Source organism: Peromyscus maniculatus, chromosome 13 (genome assembly GCF_049852395.1).
Source record: "Peromyscus maniculatus bairdii isolate BWxNUB_F1_BW_parent chromosome 13, HU_Pman_BW_mat_3.1, whole genome shotgun sequence".
NCBI lineage: Eukaryota > Metazoa > Chordata > Mammalia > Rodentia > Cricetidae > Peromyscus > Peromyscus maniculatus.
Genome location: NC_134864.1, coordinates 22964944 through 22988258, shown reverse-complemented (window position 1 = coordinate 22988258; position 23315 = coordinate 22964944). Strand labels below are relative to the sequence as shown.

Here is a 23315-nt window from a genome sequence, read left to right as displayed (position 1 = left end):
GTTTAAGCCAGGTGACGTCCTAGGACTGAGAGGAGGTAGTGGACACAGGCTCCCATCCTTAACCGAGAAGCTATCTACAATTGATACCCACTGGCAAGGAGATATCATTTTTCTTCAATGGATCTGTCTGGGTATTTTAACTCCAATTCAGGGCAGGCCACGTGCTCAAAAGCAGTTGGCCAACACAAAGTCAGCAGTGTTTTGTAGCCCTTTTATATCATATTGCTTTGTTTGGGCATTTTGTGTTTAATGGTTCTTTGCTTGTTTATTTTGGTTCTGTTTTTGTGGGTGTTTTGTTTGTGTGTTTCTTCTTTTTTTTCTGTTTTCTTTGTTTTACAGAGAAAGGGAGAGTGTAAAAAGAACATACAGTTGGGTGGGTAGGGAGTTGGGAAGGATCTGGGAGGATTTTGAGTGGGGAAACATGATAAGAATATATTGTATAAAATAATGTTTTTCAATTAAAAAACTGTGAACTCACTCCCACCCCCCAAAACTCAAAAAAAAAAAAAAAAAGAAAAAAAGAAAAAGAAAAAGAAAATACAAAAGACCTATTTGACACCTTAGCTCAGGTTGATGTATTTACGGTTTCCATCAGTTTGGTTCTCTTTCTTGAAGTGCCCAATTTTTTTAGGGAATTTGTGTCCTAGGAAGATGTATATGCATTGGCTTTCCAAGTAACTAGAAATGTTTTCCCCCTAATTCTTCCAGTTGTGATCCTTTGTAATAACACAATGTCTCTTCCATTAGTCGGCATCGGACTTTTGTACTCTTACAGGATGTTTTTAAGGCATTGAATTTAAACTCGCCCCCTTGTGGTTATTAAGTATCAAAACACCCTGACTCTTGGTAACTGTAGCTCTGACTGGCTCCAGATTTTCTACAGAAAGAAATTTGCCAACAGCGTCTTCTTTCAAAGATCCGTGATGGTTCCTTTGTGTGGGCGCCCTTCGCTCTGAGGGCCTTAGACGTGGAGGAAGCGCTAACTGCTGCCAATCCACTTGTGCGGCTGCTGGCCGGCTGTACGCGAGGGAGCCACGTGGAGTCATTGCTGTGTGCTTTACCGTTGTCCAAAGCCAACGAAGGCGTTTGGTTGTTTGCATTTGATGTCTAGAAACAGAACACACACGAGGTGGGGGGTGGGGTGAGGAAAGGCTGGTGGAATCTGACTTACAGCTTGTGATTGGCTAAATCCTTCTCAGGAGACCGTGAAAGTTCAACCCGCAGTCTCCAAGGGCGACGTGCACAGAGTCCTTAGCAACCAACAGGGTTCCGGGAGTCCTGAGCGCAGGGTGAGTAATTGCTAGTATGGCTGGTGACTTGGGAACTTAGGTTACTGTCCAGCTCTTTGGTAGTCGGGACCACAAATGACCCGTATGCGTGCGCTGAACGTCACCTCTCAGGATTCCAAGGCCCTGGCTATTCGAAGAGACTTCTAGCCTTTGGGGACTCCAGGTCTACCACCTACCACGCTTACAGCATCAGGCTTAGAGGTAGAGTCTGCGCCCTGCAGTGTTTTGGGGAGAGTAAAGGAAGTGGGGGACCCGGACGGAGCGGGGCGGGTGTGTGTGTGTGGACATTGGTTCTAGGGCATCATGGGCTGTCTTGCTGGTCAGTCTTCATGTTCTCCAGCGGTTAGTCAAATCCTTCCTTCTCCCTCTCCTCCCCACCTCCTCATCCTCCTTTCTCTTGTACATGCACACTTTCCGATTTTCAGAGAGAAAATTCAAACATGAAGATTAGTGTGTGTAAGAGGCAGAGACTACATAAACAACAACAACAACAATAAACAAAAACAAGTGACCTTGAAAAGTGTCAAAGTTACCAATCAGGGAGCATTCCTAGGGGGTAAGAGTGTGGCAGAAGTCTTTTATTATTCAAGCTTATGTCAGAAGTCCATCTGACCGACACTGTCCTTACCGTGGTCTTTGGTCAAATTACCCTTTGCTCTTTAGGGCTATAGTTTAAATCTGGTATTCTTTAATGCAAGAAACCTTTCCAAAGGCTTGGTCTAATTTTTGTAGGACCTAGTTCTCAGAAGTTGCCTTTGAAACCATATATTCCAAAGCTTGTTTTAATTGAAGCTTTAAAAGATAGTCCAGAGATTAGTAACAAATTAACCTTTTGAAAACAAAGATGCACATCTATGTCAGGTTGCAGGTAAACTGCCAAGCAAATGGTCATTTTGCTGGAGCTATTTCCATATGAGCAATGTCTAGAAATGTTTCAATTTCCTACGTAACTCTTCAGCGTCAAGGTGAGCACTGGATTTTCATTTTGCTTTTAACTATTGAACATTTTCCAAAATGTGTCATTCATATAATTCCAGGAAGTTGTGTTCTAAAAAGTTCTCCTTGCCAATAAATTTGGAGATTGCACATCACATTGTGCATCATTCAAGGAGATTCATTGCACATGCACACACACTAATAAACCCCCCAAATCTTAACAGCATGACAATCTATTTCAATTTGTTCAGTCCAGTGTTCCACAAATTTATTTAATCACACAGCATTTGGAATGGATTTTAGTGTAAGAGGTTATATTCCACACTGTGCTTTCTGGAATTGTTATTTTAAACTAATCACACTGTAATTTGTTTTTTTTTTCCTTCTATAACAACTGGGTTCATTTCTTTAATTGTTTCTTGTTGACACAGTACAAAGCCCCCCCCCCCAAAAAAATCTTTTCAAAGCCACTGTAGCATGTTAATGAATCATTTTACCTTCGCTACTTTGTATTGCATTTTAGCAGTGACGTAAGCCACTTACTACATCAGTGTTTACTGTTCAGGACTGTTGGCTTCCCTTTGTAACATGACAGACCTTTTGATGAAACCGTGATTCTAAATCCATGGCATTTAGTACCTTGTAGCAGTTCTATAACTATTTGAATAACTAAAAATAATTGTTGATTTTCCCTTTATAATGCCTGCCTATAGAAGACCAGTTAGATGTTTTTAATAGCAGCTCTTAAATGCAAGCCGTGGCCATGAGGCAGTGAGATTTTTTTTTTTTGTGTGTGTGTTGAATAGGTAGGAGTTGAGGACTGATTGCTTTAGGCAGTTCAGGGAACAGGGATGTGAGAATAACTCAAATTCTCAGTTTGTGAATTTTAAATAGAAATACCAGGCTAAGAGCGGTGTTTGGGGTCTGAGAGTAGGAAGGTAATACATATAATTTTCTAAAGATTTGTTTCCAAGTTGGGAGTCCAGAATTAATCTGAAGAACAAGCCTAGATCTCAGGAGAAGTCAGACTGAGGCCTGGGGGTCATTGGTCTGAGGTGCACTTGACAGCATAAGACTAGATTGTGTCAACTCTGGAGAGGTAAGAGGGTGGAGAAAACTGTACTCTGGCCACAAGGTTGATGTGAAAATGTAAGTTCAATGTACGTGAAAGCATTTTATACGCTATGAAGTACCACGTAGAAGTTATGATTATTAATTCTAGAAGATGCCCTGAAGAAATAGATTGAATTGGGTTTTCAGGAGTATAAGGAACATCGTGCGGTTGTGTTTGATGAAATGCAACCCTCCCCCCTTAACTACGGTAGCTTTTCCAAACACGGGTTTGTCCTTTTAATAACAACACAGAGGTAGGTATCTGAGAGCATCACCATCCGTGTCCTACACTTCTGCCTTCCTGCTGATCATTTTCGTCTTCATGGTCATCTCCAGGCAGCAGACAACTTCTCTGCCACCCTTCTCTGTCATCCAGGAAGTCAGACGGAATAGGAAGAAAGATGGTTCCGGGGATTTATCAGAAAGGCAGACTATTCCAAAATTTCCGGTTCAGATTTAGAAATGTCATCTATGTAGGTAGTGACAATTAAAAAACAAGGAGGCCAGGAATTTGAAAGTGAGTGTGGAAGATGGGAGGGTGTGGAGAGAGGAAAAGGAAGGGAAAGTGATACAATCATAAAATAATCTCCAAAAGCTAAAGATGTAATTTACAAAAAGATTTAGATAGAGCTTCCCATCACAAATGAAGATGTAAAAGTCTTGCCAAGAGCACCGAGCCAAGGTCATTGCCTCTGGAAGTACAGCGAGGGCCTGCAGTAACAGAGGAGAATGAGTCCAGAGCAAGGCCGTGGTGCCTGCCACAGCCGTGGAGAAAATATGTACATGGTGAGAACTAGGCAAACAGAGGTAATAGTTTACTTGTGGCTAAAATGTGGATTATGAGACAGAAAACTCTTGACCAAAATCTCTTGGACGTAGTTCTAAAAATCCTAAATAAAATTTGATCAAAATGAATTCAACAATGTTACAAATGGAATTAATTTAGGGTCTGATACATCTACATTTGTTAGCTTACGTATGCACACACAAAAACAAAACAAAACAAAAAACCTCAAACCAACAACAAACCAAACCAAACCAAACACCAGAAACCAAAAACCAAAGCTGAAAGCAAGAAATGCAAAAAACAAACAAACAAACAAACAAAACCCATGGGACTGTGGTAAACAGCCTTCAGGATGGGTCCCAGTGGTCTTTGCCCCTTTTTATTCCCATTGCTTTGTGGTCACAGCTCACACTGAATTATAGCCACTGATAAATGATGATGGCCATTGGTTAATGACACAGACCCTCACGGCTGTGTATGGAAACTTCCATTGCCTTCGTGGGTTCTCTGCATGGTGGGCAGCCAGCCCCCGCAAGGTGAAGGCACCCAAATCCCACAGAGGAGATTCCCATTTAGGAACGGAGCCTGTCCGTTCTACTTTCGAATGGACCGTTTTGATAGTGGACCTACTCAAATCTGTGAAGTCTGAAATCCCCCACCAAAATCCTCCAGCTTCTGGAGAAACCCAAGCCAGTTCTGCCTCTTCAAGCTGCTAAGACTTTCCTAGCCCAGGGCAGCCATGTGAGGATCACATGACCATTATTGTTTCAGCACCCTGCATTTTGGAATAATTTGTTACACAGATTAAATAAATAAAGACAAAAAAGTCTTTCTGTGGGTTAACTTTTTTTTTTCTAAAGGACTTAGGAGTGTTCGGACAAATACTTCATTTCACAGGCCTTGCATTTCTGCCTCACCCCTTCTTCATTCTGGTTTTCATTTCCACCCCACCCCACCAAGGTCCATTGAAACCACCCCTCCCCATGAACGGGCTACTGTCTCTGGTAGTTGCTTCTCCCAGAGCTGCTCTTCGAAGACACCTTGGAATTCTGATGAATAAAGTGATTTTACTTTCTTTTAAGTATTTCTTCTTATTTGGAGCTCCAATACATCAAACAAGTTAAAATGAAGCCATGTTGTTTGAACAGCAAATTCCATTCTCCTTTTGTTCCAGATATTAACACACAGATGCATACACCAGCACCCACATGCACATCCATCCACATACACCCACACGCACACTCACACACATACACACACACTCACATACCAGCACACATACACCAGCACTCACATATATACCCACACATACACACAGACACATCCCAACGTATAGCTCAACACTCACACTCCCCACGCCAGATATACACACCTCAACACTCACACTCCCCATACCACACAAACACACACACACACACACACACAATCCAAACACACATACACAAACACATACACACAGATACACATCAACACACTCAACAATATCCCCATGCACACACATACAGACACACACCAACACCCATCCCTCCACCCCCTTATCCCCTCCCCCCATGTGCATGCACTTACACATACAAATACATGTTACAGAAACTTACAAAATGGAAACCTGCTCTGCAGCGTTGTTTGAAATTTAAATTGAGTGTTTTCATGGTGGGCCATCTGGGTAGGATGCTGTTGTCACCTTGAGAGCATCAGTCTTGCTCATGAAACATTCTCTGAATCTGGGAATATGTTTATCAGCTCTGGACACTAATGCCCTTCTGCGCAACCTTAGCCGTGACAGACAGAGGTACCTCCGTGCACTTGCAGACGCTGCCTAGTGGGTGGTGCGACCCCTGGTGGCTGGCGCTATCCTTACAGCACGGAGGCATTGTTTCTACAGCAGCTAGGCAGTGGGTTGGTTATTGCTTGTTGGAATACCGCTTACTTATATTGAGCACAGGAGACCGCCCCATGAAGCTGTTTAGTATTCTTACCTTGAGGAGGGCACTCATTCCATTAGAGTCTGTCTTCTTTACGGTGGCCTTGGGGAAAATGCCTTGTAACTTTACAGGAATAACTTTTTCTCCCACAAGCCATTAGGTTTGAAGCTTCTAAACACGGTAAATTGTGGCTTTGAGCTTTATTTTTAAGATAGACTTGTTGTATACCCCTGGCAAAATGAATAAATATGATTTTATGGCACCAACTTATCCACCTCCATCTTTACCTTATTTCCTTATTCTGTTTTACTCTCTTACCTACTTAAAAATTGATTTAGCCCTGCATCTATTTGGTTTTGGAACTCATCTTGAAAACTTTTATAAATGACAAGGCATTTGAGCACACATGCACACAGTGTTGGGTTGTTAGCAGAAGCAGTGAGCTGGTGTTGTAGTCCCGAAACTTGATGCAATTTGGAAGAAATGAATGTAATTGAAAGAGAGCTGGCCAAAATGTTAGTTTGGCAAATAATAATAATAATAATAATAATAATAATAATAATAATAATAAACCAAAACAAAACATACTAATCATAAGGGCAGGCACCAACACAAATACTGGACTTTCATAGAAAGATGTACATGAGCCATTATTCATCTTCCCCTAAGCTGAACTTGAGTGAGCATCACTATATGTCAGCATGACCAAGAAACTGGGGATCCCTTATCCTGGAGTTCCTTCCTGATGAAAACTGGTGTATCTGGCCACCAAGGGCAGTTTGCTAGTATTTCTAATTCTCCAGTCTGAGTTGGATGTCACATTTCTGATGATGTGGCTGAGAGGTTGGGACTATTGTTTTCAACCATCCGCCCACAGAAAGGAGACTCAGTATTCATCCAGTAGAGAACACCCCTGCCCCCAAATCCCTCACTCCAGTTCATCACTGAAGTTCAATGTGAGAGGGGAGTCAAAATGGCTAGAAGAAGCTACTTTGTACCTCAGTTGTTACAGTAATGCCTTGGGGACATTACCCCGGGAGAAAGCATGGAGGTATGTGAAGATATGGGATACTTCCGTTAAAGGAACTAACTTCATTTCTTACCCCAGTCAAAATGATCTAGAAGGAGATGGCAAATGCTTGCATGCATGTAGGGAGAGGGGGACATTTAGTCACTGTTGGCGGGCGTGAAAACTGGTGTCGCTACTACGGAGATCAGTGTGAAGGTTCCTCAAAGAGCTAGAAATAGATTATCATATGGTCCCGCTATACCACTTGTGCTTGTCTGTGTCAACTTGACGTACAAACCAGAGTCATCTGAAAGGAGGGGACTTCAGTGGAGAAAAATGCTTCCATTAGATCTGGCCATCAGGCATTTTCTTAACCAGTGATTGATGGGGGGAATGCCCAACCCATTGTGGGTGGGGCTACTCCCAGGCTGGTGGTTCTGGGTTCTATTAGAAAGCAGGCTGAGCAAGCCATGAGGAGCAAGCCAGTAAGCAGCATCCCTCCATGGCCTCTGCATCAGCTCCTGCCTCCAGGTTCCTGTCTTGTTTGAGTTCCTGTCCTGACTTCCTTCAGTGATGATCAGCAATGCTGAAATGTAAGCCTAATAAACCCTTTCCTCCTCAACTGGCTTTTGGGTCATGGTGTTTGATCACAGCGACATAAACCACAACTAAGACATCACTCTTGGGCATATACAGAAAGGACTCTGCACCCTGCTTCAGAGATACCTGGTCATTTCTTTTTGTTCTTTTTACTTTTTTTTTTTTTTTTTTTTTTTCCGAAACAGGATTTCTCTGTGTAGCTCTGGCTGTCATGGAACTCATGGAGATCTGCCTGCTGCTGCCTTCCAAGTGCTGGGACTAAAGGCGTGCGCTACCATCGCCTGATGATTCCTGGTCATGTATGTTCATTGCTGCTCTACTCATAATAGCTAGGAAATGGATATCAGAGAAAGTCTCAAAAACCGGCCTTAAAACAACCTCCACCCAAATTTAATGCGATCAGTGTAATAATTAGCATCAACTGTCAACTTGGCACAGCCTGAACTCATGTGAGAAGGGAATCTCAACCGAGAGATCTTCCCAGTCAGATTGTTGAGGACCGCTTTGATTATTAATTGATGTGGGAGGAACCAACCCTCTGCGGGTGGCACCGTCCCTAGGCAGGTGGCCTTGGGCTGTGTAAGAAAGCTTGCTAAGCACGATGAGCCTGTGAGCCAGCCAGCAAGCAGCGTTCCTTCATGTTTTCTGTTCCACGTTCCTAATGGAGTTTCTACTTTGACTGTTCTCAACAATGCACTGTGTCCTGTAACTGGAAATAAGCTCTTGCCTCCCCTAATTTGCTTTTGGCCAGTGTTTTTATCACAGTGGCAGAAATCAAACTACAGCCATCATTTTGCTGAGCAATTTGCTCTGTAGAACATTTTTTCAAGTCATAAAATGATCATCTGATAATTACTGGAGACTGATGGGTTGGCTCTAATACTGAGTGAGGCATACAGTTTCATAGAGAAAGGAAAGACAGTTAATGAGACCTCGCCAAAACCACTGTTACCCTGGGATGCTGTGTGCATGGCCATGGCTGTGCTTTCTGCAGAGTGGCGCCAGAGGCTTCACACTGAGAGGGAAAAGAGTTTACTAAAACAGCCTAGCCAAGGCACACAGGCACACAGGCACACACGCCCACACACACAGGCACACACACATACACACACACACACACACACACACAGGCACATACACACACACAGGCAAAGAAGAAAAACCTCTAGGTGTGGAAAAAGAGAATCTGTGACAGTAGTTGCTGTAATGTATTGCCTCAAATGGTTAGTTTTTTTTTTTTAAATGTATTTTTAAAACCACACAAGGAATCAGGAAAACACAACTTACATACAGGAGGGGAAAAAGTGAGTAAAATTTCCTTAAAAGGGACAAGATGTCAAACTTAGCAGCTCCACTCTGTTAAGAGCCCATTATGTATTTTCAGAGATCTAATGGATACCGTATTTAGAGAAACCATGGAAGAACTCAAGCAAACATTTAGTAAAATGTGGAATACCAATAAAGCCAGGAATTTACACACACACACACACACACACACACACACACAAAACATATGAAATACATGAAAAAAAATTGGACTTGAAAGTCTAAAAACCAAAACAACAACAACAAAAACTTTATTAGAAAAGTTATCAGTAAGTTGAGACTGTCAGAATCAGGGTAGTTGCAGACTGACAGTGAGTGTGCAGCCCCGCCCCCCCTCAAAGAAAAACAAGAGGAACATGAATCTGACCTGCATTGAAAAGTGGGTTCCCTTCAGCATATTTACACTTATCTAATGAGAATACCAGGGAGGAGAACGAAAACAAAACAACTCCCTCCCCCGTATCCAGAGATGAAAACATCCCAAACTTGCTCCAAAGTATCAGTGAGTTCTGCTGGATGGGTGCCATGGAGCTGACACGGAGACACACCAGGATAAGCATGCTGAGAGGAACTACCGAGACAATGGTCTGTGAAGGAGCAGGAGGACATGGTGCTCACACACAACAGACTGGAACAGACTCGAACAGTGTGATGGCTCGTCTCGGCTGTCAACTTGACTACATCTGGAATGAACTAAAACCTCAAAGTAGAGGGCACCCCTGTGAGGGATTTCTGCTTAATTTGAGTGGGAAAACATGCCTTTAATCCAGGGTTTAATCTGGATCTAATCAGGGCCACACCTTCTGTTGGAAGCCTCTATAAGGACATGGAGGAAGGAAGCTCTTGCTTTTTGCCTGCTTGCTCCAGTCCTTCACTGGCGTTAGAGCTGCTTCTTCAGGATTCTACTGAAGACCAGCTGAGACATCCAGACTCATGGACCGAGCAGCTACTGGATTCTTGGACCTTCCGTTCATAGCCAGCCATTGTGGAATTAGCTGGCTGGACCACAGCCTGTATATTTCTTCTCAAAATGCATTGTGTTTCAAAATCTTTGTACAAATCTGTTGTGTAACACTGTGGGAACAGTGTTGATCACTCCAGTGAGGGTGCCAATAATAGATGATTTTCACCTAAGCCCAACTGGTGAAGCAATGGTTTTATTGAGATTACTTACAGGAGTGTGCATGGGCAAGACATACTAACAGGAACATGGGTGACACAAAATAGCAGCATTCTGCAAAGTCCCACTGCATTACCGAAGCCACCTCAGGAAAGCTGCCTCGTGAAGATCTGCTTTCTTAACTGTCCATTTCCTGCACTGTAGGATCTCCCAGGATCCTTTACAGTTGCTGGGGTCAGGAGGAGATAATGGCTGTGATCCTCCTTTTCCTCTGCTTCCATTGGGAACTGTCAATCACCCATCACTACAGAGCTGGCCATCACTTGTATCATCGTGCTTATTTCATGGCCACTGTGTCAGGATTGTTTGTACTCCAGGGCGACAGTGGGAGAATCGCTGTGTCATGCTTGAAGGAAAAGGCCATTTTAAAACAAAATGCAAGTGTAGACACAGTTCTTAGTTGTTTATTTAAAAATTTGGGGGCCGGGCGGTGGTGGCGCACGCCTTTAATCCCAGCACTCGGGAGGCAGAGCCAGGCGGATCTCTGTGAGTTCGAGGCCAGCCTGGTCTCTAAAGCGAGTTCCAGGAAAGGCGCAAAGCTACACAGAGAAACCCTGTCTCGAAAAACCAAAAAAAAAAAAAATTTGGGGCTTATATTTTTGCTTGTGAGACTAGCCTTTAACAGCTGAGCCATCTGGTGGCGCACGCCTTTAATCCCAGCACTCGGGAGGCAGAGCTAGGTGGATCTTTGTGAGTTCGAGGCCAGCCTGGTCTACAGAGCAAGATCCAGGAAAGGCGCAAAGCTACACAGAGAAACCCTGTCTTGGAAACCAAACCAAACCAAAACAAAACAAAACAAAATCGGGGCCTTAGATGATAGGAATTACAACCACACCCCCATGTGTGCATGCCCAGCGGGGCACTTAGTCATCTCTGCCTAATCATTTCTGGGTCATATGTCCTGTGTGACCCATGGCCCGTTGTTAGTGTGGTCATGTAGCCACGCTCGGACATGACCACGTGATCCATGTGCATGCGTGGAATAGCCACGTGGGCCTGTGTATGCAGGTGTGATCTGGCCTTTATAAGGCACCACCATGTTCCCCCGTCCTCTTTCTCACATGTGTCCTTCCACAAGCCTGGTCACATCTATCCCTTTCTCTTTGTCTTGATAAAATTCTTGTTAGTGGATTCTGTCATGTGTTGTGACTTTTCTTGGGGGCAAAAGCGCCGCAAAAAAACCAAAACAAACAAACAAAAAATATCATTAGATATTTAAAATCCCAAATTCTTCTAATTCTTAAAAAGTATTTACAGAATATCCCTCAGGGAGTCTGTATGGGACAGCACTCTAAAATCAAATGTATAAATACATTTTTGAGAAAATATATGCAGATTTACACTGAGTTGTAGCAATATACAATTATGTTATTTCAGCTGATTTAAATAGAAATGACCTGGGAGATGAAATAATGAGATCATTACAGACAGAAATATTCAGGTGCTTCTTAGTTCTAAGAAAAACAATTTATAAAGCTTCAAACAGACACAGATTCAAACTAAGCTAAAGATCTGTGCATATAAATGGTAACTCCAAAACAGCTCTTGCCTCTAAGAGAATAAAAAATGGTTTATTCTTAATCCAAATGTGGGTGACCATGGTCTAGGAGCAGGGATTCAGTTACCCCAAATATCATGTTCCATTAGAGAAGTGGTTATATGAAATCTTTCTAGTTACAGAACAAAGACAGTCATAAATCAAGGCATTTACCAAACACTTTGTTGGAGAATCACAGGTATTGGTTATAGCAGAATGGGGACAGCTTTGTTACAATGTTTACATGCTATCTGGTTACATTCTTAGCCTGTGGATGGGTGAAAGCTGATGGTTGCTAAGAGTACATTTTAATGGTTTTGATAGTTACAAGGACGTTAGGTCAGACATGGGGTGGGCAGTAAATGCTTTCAGAGAGACTTAAAATAGCCTAGGGAACTCAGTCCTGGTCTATAACCACTTACTCCATAACCAGGGAGTTTAGTTATTTGCCCTTGCAGAATCTTTAACACAGGTAAGTTGTCTTTTTGATTTCTGGGGATTTGAGTTCAAGTAAGCACAATGAATTTTTAATCATACCTGTGGTGAATACTTTATTTGTGCACCCCAATAAAGCTTATCTGGGGATCAGAAGAAAAAGCCAGCCACTATAATAAACACAGAGGTCAGGCAGTGGTAGCACACACCTTTAATCCCAGCACTGAGATCTCATGTCTTTGCTTGGGAAGGACACATGCCTTTAATCCCAGGGTGTGATGGCAGAAAGATACACAAGGCATGAGGACCAGGAACTAGAAGCTTTTTAGCAGCAGTTCAACTGAGACCCTCATGGGTGAGGACTCAGAGGCTTTCAGTCTGAGGATTCATGGAAACAGGATCGGCTGAGGCATTGATGAGGTGAGGTTGGCTGTGGCTTGTTTTGTTTCTCTGATCTTTCAGCTTTCACCCCAGTACCTGGATCTGGGTTTTTTATTAATAAGACTGTTTAGCAATTACCTAGGTTGTTTCAGGTAGCTGTCTAAGAGGATATATCAGTTTTCCATCCTTCTAGGGTAGGAATTGAGCAAATTCCAAGGGGATAGCAATGAAATTACTATGTAATGAGCCAGCATCTGACAGTAGCCTTCAGAAGGACTTACATTTGTTTCGTGTTCCATTATCCATTTTCTAGGAAGCTTTTAAACTCAATAGATGGCTCTCTTGCTCACTGAAAACTTGTACTTTAAGGTTTGTGTTTTGTCAGTTTCCTACACACTGTGAATTTTTGTCTACATGCTCATGTTCATGATCATCATCACTGTGTTTCCTGGCATCTCTGATCCACTCTACATCACTCAAAAGAAACAAAGCAAGCCAAGCAATTGTGCGGAGGGGAGAATGTTTTGATGTCTAGGGAAGTTCTGTTTGGTTGGATTTCTGGCCAATAAACTTTGGCTTGAATACAGAGATTTAATGTCTATAACAGGACAAAATACACCAAAATACTTTACCTGTTATTCATAGAAAATAATATTGGAGACAAAATATTGGAATGAGTGGAAATATAGAAAATGATGGAAAAATTATGAATATTAACTAATCAAATGGATCTACATTTAGCAACTGGATAAATGGATTAAGACAAAACCATTTATTATTTCGACTCGTGTGTGTGTGTGTGTGTGTGTGTGTGTGTGTGTGTCTGTCTATGTGTATATGTTCATGAGGATATACTTGTGTGATGAGACTTTTTATGGGAATATGCAACACACATCTATTCACTCCAGACAGGGAACCCAGGATAGACCTAAGTACAGATGTCACCAAAGTCCAACTTGATGAACCAATGAGTTTTATTGGTTCATCAAGAAATATGGGTGAAGGGTCACTTACAGAAATGTGGGTGAGGGGTCACCTACAGAAATATGGGTGAGGGGTCACTTACAGGAGCAGAAATGACTCCAAGACAGCTGCCTCACCAAAGCCCACCCCAGCATGGGTGACAGACAGCTCACAAAGCTGGGGACCTGCAGCACACTGCATGGTCCCACAACAGCAGCTCAACAGGTGACAGAGTATCCTTTCCAGGAGCCTCAGTTGGTCTAAACCTCTTCCAGGCAGCTTGGGCTGGTTCTTGCTTCTTCCTGCCTGCTTGGCTTGTCTGAGAGCGATCCTCAACAGTCTCTGCTGTTACTCTTGTGGGAGGAGGGGCCTGGTAAATCTGTACAGTTTCAGAGACCTCCTTATGCTGTTTTCAGTTCTGTGTGCATGAGTGCGAGTGTGCGTGCATGTGCGTGCGTGCGTGCGTGCGTGCGTGCGTGCGTGCGTGTGTGTGTGTGTGTGTGTGTGTGTGTGTGCACATAGGCCAGAGGTCAACCTCAGGTGTCGTTCCTTAGGCTCTGTATCTTATTATTTGTTTATATATTTATTTTTCTTTTACTTTTGGGGCTATAATATGGTTACATCATTTTCCCCTTCCTTATCTTTCCTCCAAATCTCTCACATACCCCTTCTTGCCTTCTTTCAAATTCATATCCTCTTTTTTCATTAATTTTTGTTTATACATATACATATATATATATATATATATATATATATATATATATTCTAAATATAACCTGCTCAGTCTGTATAATGTTATTTGAATGTGTTTTCAGAGCTGACCATTTGGTATTGGTTAACTGTTTGGTGTGCTCTTCCCTGGAGAAGACTACTTCTCCAACTTTCAGCCTTCCTTAGTGGCCTGTAGTTCTTTGTGTAGGGTTGAGGCCTTCTGAGTTTCCCCATGCACTTTGCATGTCCGTTGTCCTTTCTGGCTAATGTTTGGGCAGTCACGTTTGTGAGACTCTATGGGTGTAGCTTCTGACGTTACTAAGAAACAATCTTACAGCAAACTTCCTGATCTTACCTTCTCTCTGCCTTCTCTACTGGAGTGTTCCTAGAGCCTCAGGGGCAGCAGTGTTTTGTAAATATATCCACTGGGACTGGGCTCTTGAGAACAGGTCTACCACTAGCCCAGAACTCTCCAAGAAGGCTGTGTGGCTGGTCAATGAGCCCTGAAGGTTTCCCTGTCTCCACGTACCCAGCACTGGAAGGAATAACAAGCATGTTCATCATGCTCAACTTTTTGACATGAATTTGAGGGTGGGGCATCAAATCAACATCCCGGTTCTTATACAAGCAACCATTTTACTGACCGAGCTGTCTCACCGGCCCCATTCTTGGATTCTTGAGCCTCTCTTAACTGCGGCTAATTCACAGATAAGGGAACATGTATACTTTGATTTACCATCAAATTTCATTGTCCTATGTCATGGTCATGGATGTTACATTGAGTTTGCATATGTGATATCTGTTAGTTACTGACCTTGTTGTTGTGATGAAATAGATGCTGAAAGTACCTTAAAGAAGGAAGTACTTATTTTGGCTCACGGTTAGAGAGGATACAGTCAGCTCATCATGGCAGGGAAGGCATGGCACCAGGGGCATGATGTGGTTGATGACTTGGAGTTCACAGTCAGGGAGCAGGGAGAGATGATGCTGTTACTCTTTCCTCCTCTTTCATTCAGTCTAGGGCATCCGGCCTATGATCTAGTTACACTCACATGCAGGGTGGGGCTTCCCTCTGCAGCTACACTACGGTGGAAAGGACTTCACTCCCGGAAGTGTTTACTAAGTGGCTCTAACTCTAGCCAAATTGACAACCAAGATTAGCGGTCACATGGGCTGAGGAAGCAAATTAACGATAGCATTGCTTTTTACAAGGCGTCTAGGAGAGGTTGTCTGCAGAGAATAAAGTCTATAGTTTTCTTCTTTCCCAGACTGTCTACATGATCTCAACTCACTATGAAGAGGTCATTGCTAGTAAGGAAGGGAGTCTGTGGTAATTTACACTTCTTTGTTGTTGATCTACAGATACACTGTCTCCTCTGTGCACACGGAATCCTCTTCTAACCACCGTCACACGTATCCTGCACCATTGTAGCTCCAGACTCAACAACTAGTGTTCGATGTCCATACCACTTGAGAGCTTCCTTCCTTCAGTTGTGGCTAATGTTCTAGAGCACAGAAACAGGGTGAAGCTGTTCGTCACCCTATGGACTCATCCATGTCCTTGTCACCCAGGCTTTTTTTTTTTTCCCACAAAGATATTCAGATATTCTACCACGTGCCGCTTCTTACATTTCTATAACCAGTGTCCTAATAGTCATGGCTTCATATCACGAGAGCCACAATCCAGCCGTTTCTCTATTGAGACAGTTGTCTCCTTCCAGTTATTCACTGGTCATTTACGTTCAGTCTTCGTAGTTTGCCTTTTGTCTTGATCTTTTCAAACCAAAACTTGGTGTGTCTTCCGTTTAAGGGACTCTTTCGCCATTATTTCTTTGATGAGTCTCTTTTCTCTAGTGGCTCCTCTGCCTTTTAAGGAATGGCTTTCAGACCTCTGTTTAGGCCACGGTCAAACGACAAAGGTGGGAATGACTGAGAGGCGTCCATGTTGCACTAGGTAGTTTCAGACAGGATTCCCCCCCCCCCCCCGCATTCTAGACACTTTGTTCATTAAATAATGACATTTACCTTTATAGAATTCAGTACCAAGATAGACAACTACTGTAAGAGGAAGGCATCAATCTAAATTTAAAATGGACTACTCTCTAGTTGTTGGTGTGCTCTTGCAGAATGTGGTGGTGGCTTTCTTATTTTGGGGGGTCAGTTTTCCCCTTAAAACTACCTGCAGGATGATCATGGAGTCAGCATTGTCAAGTGTAACCACACTGCTATATGGGCCTATCCTTTTCACTAGGTTATAATTTGCTATGGGAAGGAACCATATTTTAATCATGTTTGTTTCTCTCAAATGCAGGAATCTCAAACACTGTTAACCATTTCACTCTGTCTAACAAAATGACTTTCTTAATGACAACCACTTAAAGTGACCAGTATGGACACTCTTTGGTAGTGCTGAACACAATGTTATTAAAAGTAATTTTATTTTGGGTTTATGTATGCATACTTTTTTATTTAATATTGTGTACTGATGGTTGAAAATAAGCGAAATATACTGTCATACGACATACGCCCTATATAAGAATTCACGGACAATTACATTCATTTCTGCAATTCATTCATAAGCCATTTATTACATGAGCAGCTTCGTCAAAACTAAATGCCTTCCTATGGTGAGTAAAAGCAATTTAAGATGTTAACTAAGTGTGTCAGAGCAAGGTTTTATCATCATGCTATCTTTTCATATCAATTTGCCTGAATGAGTAAATAAGTGATTGATGGGACATGAATGCAAGAAGTTGCTGTTTAAATTTTAATCATTTTTTAAATCTATATCATTCAAGGCTTCCTAAATCATCTTTATTTAAAGCATTCATTTCAATAATATGAATATGGCTGTTTTATATTGTGCTGATACTTAATATTTCTGGAAAATTGCTCAATTGCTCATTTTATAAAATTAAAATGCTTTTGTTAGTTATAAATCACAGTTGGTGGACTTACATGTCCAGTACATATTGTTTTGTACTTTCTTTATGTCAATGATGCATACTTCAAGTCCCCAACTTTTATCGAAGAGGCTTTCTGCATTATTGGCTCATGGCCACACCATGTGGCAGTCTGAACCTTCATATCAGAAAAGGGAGGGGATCTCGAGTGCCAGGAGGATGGGGAATTTGGGAACGGGGGTCTATGCTAGATGAGTGGACGATTATAACTCTCTTGAGTGCCAGCTTCTGGGAAAAATGGAGCAATTATTTTTTTTTTCAGGAAGCACAACGAATAACCACCATTTCACACCGAATGGCCATGTCAGCCAGTTTTGCCTTTTCTCCCGACTGATGTCCACTTCTCCAGAATGGTCAAATCAAAACTTCTGGTTTTTCCTAGTTTCTTGAATCTGCTATTACAGAGTGAGGGGCTTGTTTCTTACAACAGAGATGGACTGTCACCCGGACTTGTGAGCTAACATAAAGTTTTTGCCCCTAAGTTGCTTTTTATATGGGTGTTTTTGTTATAGCGATGGAAATGGAACAGGAGCAGTGTAGACTGTCGCGTTGGGGGTCTGTCAGTGCGGCGTTGGTGAGATCCATGCTTCACTGCCCATGGCCAGGGAGAACTGTTATCTAGACATTCCACTAGGCGTTTCTTTATTCTCCCGATGAATGATTATACACTGCTGTCCAATGCTTTTGTGACAAGGTTTTCATTTCTTTTGTTCTGGATCACAGTTTAGCTGTGTGATTAACTTTCAGAAGCACGAGTCTGTTTCCTAAGTGTTTAAAGTGTATTTCCACTCCCATGGGTGCTGTAGGAGAGTTCTGTTGTTCTGCACCTCACAACATGTCAGGTGTTGTAGTTAGAAACAGAGTTCCTCTATAATTTTAGTCTTAATTTTCCTAAAGAATATTATTTTGAGTGCATTGACTTTTAAAAAATATCTTTCAGGTGTTTTCCATGTATCATTTATGTTTGTTGTTAAAAATCCTCGTAATCTCTACTTTTCTGGACTACACTTGACTATTTTTTCACCCTTTATTATATTGCCTAATCTCAGCTGGCTTTCCTGATACCTCTCCTGGAGTGCCATTTGCTACACATCAATTTTTTACATGTGATGTTTATGTCATTTAGTTCTAAGTATTCTAGAAGCCTTGCTGGTATCTTATTTTTGATCTACATATGATTTACAATTTTTATTTCCCCAGACATGGAGGGCTAATTTATTAATTTTTTGGACTATTTCTAATTTAGTTGTATTTTGATGTCAGGGAAACTAATGGACTCTGCAGATTCCCTCTTGTGGCTGTTAAAGCCTTCGATGTGGAATAAAATATGATCAATGTTTTAGAAACTGTTCTTAGGGAGAATATTCACTCCCTAGTGGTTAAATGTATTCTATATAGTCCCATTTCAAGTATACCACATTATTCAAAGTGTTGTCTATGCCTATGCTGATGGATTCCTCTCACCCTTTCTTGTTGCCTGCTGTACCTTTCAGTGGTAACCAGGATGTAATCAGGACACTTCTTACTTACTTTTTTGGAGTCACAAAGCTAGCCCCCTTTCTTTGACTACATATTCAAAAGGACAAAGCAGGTGTGCATTTCCCTGGGGCTGTGTTCAAGTTTATTTTTTCTATTTTTTTTCTTCTTCAAGCTTTCTGATTTAGTTACTCTCTGCTTCTTCCTATCCTTAGGAAGACTAAAACGGTACCAATTTATACCACGGGAAGCCTTATTGCCAGGTTTCTAGGTTCTATTTTTAGCCAAATAATGTATCCGAGGTTGTGGTGGTTTGAATGAGAATGGCCCCCATAGGTTCATATATCTGAATGTTTGGTTCCCAGTTGGTGAACTGTTTGGGAAGGATTAGGCGGTGTGTCCTTGTTGGAGGAGGTGTGTCCTGTTGGAGGAGGTGTGTCTTTATTGGAAGAGGTGTGTCCCTGTTGGAGGAGGTGTGTCCCTGTTGGAGGAGGTGTGTCCTTGTTGGAGGAGGTGTGTCCTGTTGGAGGAGGTGTGTCCCTGTTGGAGGAGGTGTGTCCTGTTGGAGGAGGTGTGTTCTTTTTGGAGGAGGTGTGTCCCTGTTGGAGGAGGTGTGTCCCTGTTGGAGGGGGTGTGTCCTGTTGGAGGAGGTGTGTCCCTGTTGGAGGGGGTGTGTCCCTGTTGGAGGGGGTGTGTCCCGGTTGGAGGAGGTGTGTCCCTGTTGGAGGAGGTGTGTCCCTGTTGGAGGAGGTGTGTCCCTGTTGGAGGGGGTGTGTCCTGTTGGAGGAGGTGTGTCCCTGTTGGAGGGGGTGTGTCCCTGTTGGAGGAGGTGTGTCCCTGTTGGAGGAGGTGTGTCCCTGTTGGAGGAGGTGTGTCCCTGTTGGAGGGGGTGTGTCCCTGTTGGAGGGAGTGTGTCCCTGTTGGAGGAGGTGTGTCCCTGTTGGAGGAGGTGTGTCCCTGTTGGAGGAGGTGTGTCCCTGTTGGAGGAGGTGTGTCCCTGTTGGAGGGGGTGTGTCCCTGTTGGAGGGGGTGTGTCCCTGTTGGAGGGGGTGTGTCCCTGTTGGAGGGGGTGTGTCCCTGTTGGAGGGGGTGTGTCCCTGTTGGAGGAGGTGTGGCACTGGGGATAGGCTTTGAAGTTTCAAAAGCCTACACCAAACTCAGCCTCTCTGCCTCCTGCCTCTGGATGTGGTATGACCTCTCAGTTACTGTTCCAGCACCATGCCTGCCTGCCTGCCACCATGCTCTCTGCCATGATTGATGATCCGAGCAACTCAATCTCTGAAACCATATACAAGTCTCTAATTAAATGCTTTATTTTATAAGTTGCCTTGATCATGGTGTTTCTTCATAGTCATTGAACAACAATGAAGGTAGAGTTTGAATGATTTACTTACATTATTGATTAGTTTGCTACCCAATATACCTTGAATTTACAACTATAAACTTATTTTTGCTACCCTCTTTTAGTAGGTGTTTTTCCAAACATCCATTCTACTTCTAAATTTGGACTCAAAAACACAATTTCTTCTGGATAAAAAAATATGTATATTCTATGTATGTATATATTTAGCATCTATCAATCATGCATCATCTATTTAATGGCTGCCATCCTGGGATACTTTATATATACATACATACAAATATACACACAGGCACTCATATACACATACATATATACATACATGTACACATGTATGTATACATACATTACAAACACACATACATACACATAAATACAAACACACATGCATACACATACATACATATACATTTCAAGTATTTCACCTTATTGAATCTACACACAACTCTCACTAGATATTACCATCCATTTTACAAGTAAACTGAAACTTGAATGATGGTTGGAAAGAGGGACAGAAACCAGGTCCCCAGGTTCCTTGGCGCCTGACTGTTTTCCTGATCCTCCTACTGAGGACAGCACAGGTCCTTGACACTCCTTTTGGGTCTGCAGCCCTTACAGGGACCACTGGGGGTCCTACCTATGGGTCGGACCCATTCGTTAGAATAACTTCCCATGCCTGAGAAATTGCCAGGCCAAAAGCCTTTTTCAGTCAAGGAGGGACAGTTTCTGTCATCCCTACCCTGAGAAGCTGCTGCACACCCTTCCCAGCTTCTCTCCCACATTCAGCAGAGGCTAGGAGGAGCCGCCGAGTCTGAAGCTACCCTGCTCTCCACCCCCTTCCCTTCCTGCCTTCCTTCCCTCTCTTCTCCCCAGCCTCCTTTCAAGGTTAGTCTCTTCCCCTCCAATCTTCAAGGAAAAGCAGAGCAGCGGAGTTGATTTTGAAAACTCCCCAGGTAAATATCTGTTTTCTCTCTTTCAACTTTTCTTAAAGTCCTGTGGCCTTTGGAGGCCCTGCGGATGGGAACTATGATAATATCAGTGTGCTCGTTTGAACATAAATGTGTTTGATTAAATTATTGTTTAAATCATGAACTGTAGAAAAGCGATTAGTGACATAAGTTTCATCACTTAGTTTATATGCAGAAGAAAACATATATGATGACCCTGAGTATGGCGATGACTTTTAGATACTACTCTGTATGAGGAGTTAAGCATGGAGTAGTAGAAAATATTTCTAAAAGTTACATTCAGTAAGGAATGCTATGAGACATATACAAAGAAGTCCTTGACCAGTTATTAAGAGAATGCACAGCTAATTATGAAAGGGGACAAAATCCTTCACAGACACCTCACTAAAGAGGGTATGCATAGGATAGATAAAGCAGAAAGACAGACCAGTGACATGCAATCATGGAAATGTGAATTAAAACAATGAATATACTGCACACTTATCAGAACGGCCAGAGCTAAGACCCTGACAATGTAAAAACTGATGGAACTATTGTTAGGATCCTGCTCTCACTCCTTGGGGTCTTGTGTCTTATGTCATCCGCGGGCTCGGGCGACTATGTACATAAGGTGTGGTTGTGCAATCTGCCCTTAAAAAAAGCCAGATGCAGACCCCATCCTCTCTCTCTGTGTTCTCTGCTCTGCTCTGCTTCCTCCCCCCAGGTCTGGACCCCCCGCCCCTTCCCCTGCTAATAAAGCTCTCTGTAACTCTGATAGTCATGGCCATGGCCATGGCTCGTGACTTTTCCACTGGTAACCAGCGCCACCACCAGTTGAAAGATTATTATTATCTTTCAACTATGAACAACAAGGACTCATCCATTGAAATAAAAATGGTACAGTTACACTGGAAGACAACGTAGAAGTTCCTTATAAAACAAAATACACCTATCCAGCAGCAAATACCCTTTGGTATTTACCTATGTGTGTCCAAATATAAGTCCATGGAAGAGCCTGCACGCATGTGCCGGAACAACCTTACTTATAATTACAAAATATTGGAAGCCATGAAGATGCCCTTCAGGACATAAACAGAGCAACTTGTACATCCGTATAAGGGAAGATTATCCATCGCTAAAGAAGAGAAGTGCTATGGTATGCCATGAGAAGATGAGGAAGAACCTTGACTGAATAGTAATAACTGGGAGGGGCAAATCTGAACAGGCTTTTCTGTGTGATTCCAGTGGGACACGGCAAAATTTCAGAGCGAGTAAACATCTTAGTTGTGGAGGTGGAAGAGTGAGAGAGAAGAATGGATGACCAGGAGGATTTTTAACAGAGTGGAGACTTTGACGTGTGGTACTGAAGCAGGTGGAAATTGTCGTAAATTTGTTCAGACTTGTAAAATGTACATGTGTGACTTGAGTGTGATCAATGGAAGGAATGATTATGATGCATCAATGTAAACCCACCAGCTGTAGCTAATACACTTCTCTTGTTGGGGGGGCCATGGAGGATGGGATGGGCTGTGCAAGTGAGGGGGAAGGATGTGTATCAGATTCTGTATTTTCTTCTCACTTTTCTTGTGAACTTAAAACTGCTGTCAAAATATGAAGCTATTTTTAACAAGAACCCCGAATGTCCACATGGAACAGACACTGTGAATTTAAAACATCCACCTTCTTCATGTGACAGATGACCTTCATGCTTGAATCGTGATTGCCAACTTAAGGATACATAGAAGCATCATGTAATTACTAAGCCCTGGGCTTGTCTGTGTGGATTTTCTAGGGAGGGTACTTGAAGTGGGGAGCTCGATCCTAAATGTAGGCAGCTCTGTTTCATGGGCTGAAGTGCCAGACAGTCACAGAAGGCAAAGGGGACCGGAGCAGCAGTGGTCATCTTTCCTGTTCCCTATGTGTCAATGCAGTATAACCAGCTGCCTCATACTACTGCAGCCATGCCACGCTACCCATGCTAGCCACGCTACCCATGCTAGCCACGCTACCCATGCCAGCCACACCATGCTAGCCGTGTACCTTCAAACTGTGAGCCAAAGGAAATCTTTTGTTCCTTACAGAATTTTGTAAGGTATTTTGTCACATTAGTGAGAGAAGTAGCGAATACAGAACAACAAGTCATGAACATAACACACTTATATTTTATTAGAATACTAAAAAACTCTGAATTTCTTACTATTCTTTGCACGGACTAAATGACTATATTGCTATTATTTACACATTTTGTTTTAATAGCAATAATTGTAAAAAAGTGGATCTCAAATAGGAAACCTTGACAGGTTATAGCAGAAATTTAAAATTTTAAAATCCATTTCAAACATTAATTTTAACTTTTATCTAACATAAATACCATATTTTC

General features: G+C 42.5%; 1 protein-coding gene across 2 annotated transcripts in view; it reads left to right on the top strand.

Annotated features, from left to right (window-relative positions):
* The first annotated feature begins 1122 nt into the window (after positions 1 to 1122).
* Positions 1123 to 23315, top strand: part of Tmem232 (transmembrane protein 232) — a 280176-nt gene continuing 257983 nt past the window's right edge. The window contains exon 1 of one of the 2 annotated variants that reach the window (XM_016010076.3): positions 1123 to 1289. The gene's annotated coding sequence lies outside the window, so the exon portion shown is untranslated. Of the gene's footprint in view, positions 1491 to 23315 lie in introns of both variants that reach the window. The other variant, XM_042259706.2, reaches the window with a different exon arrangement.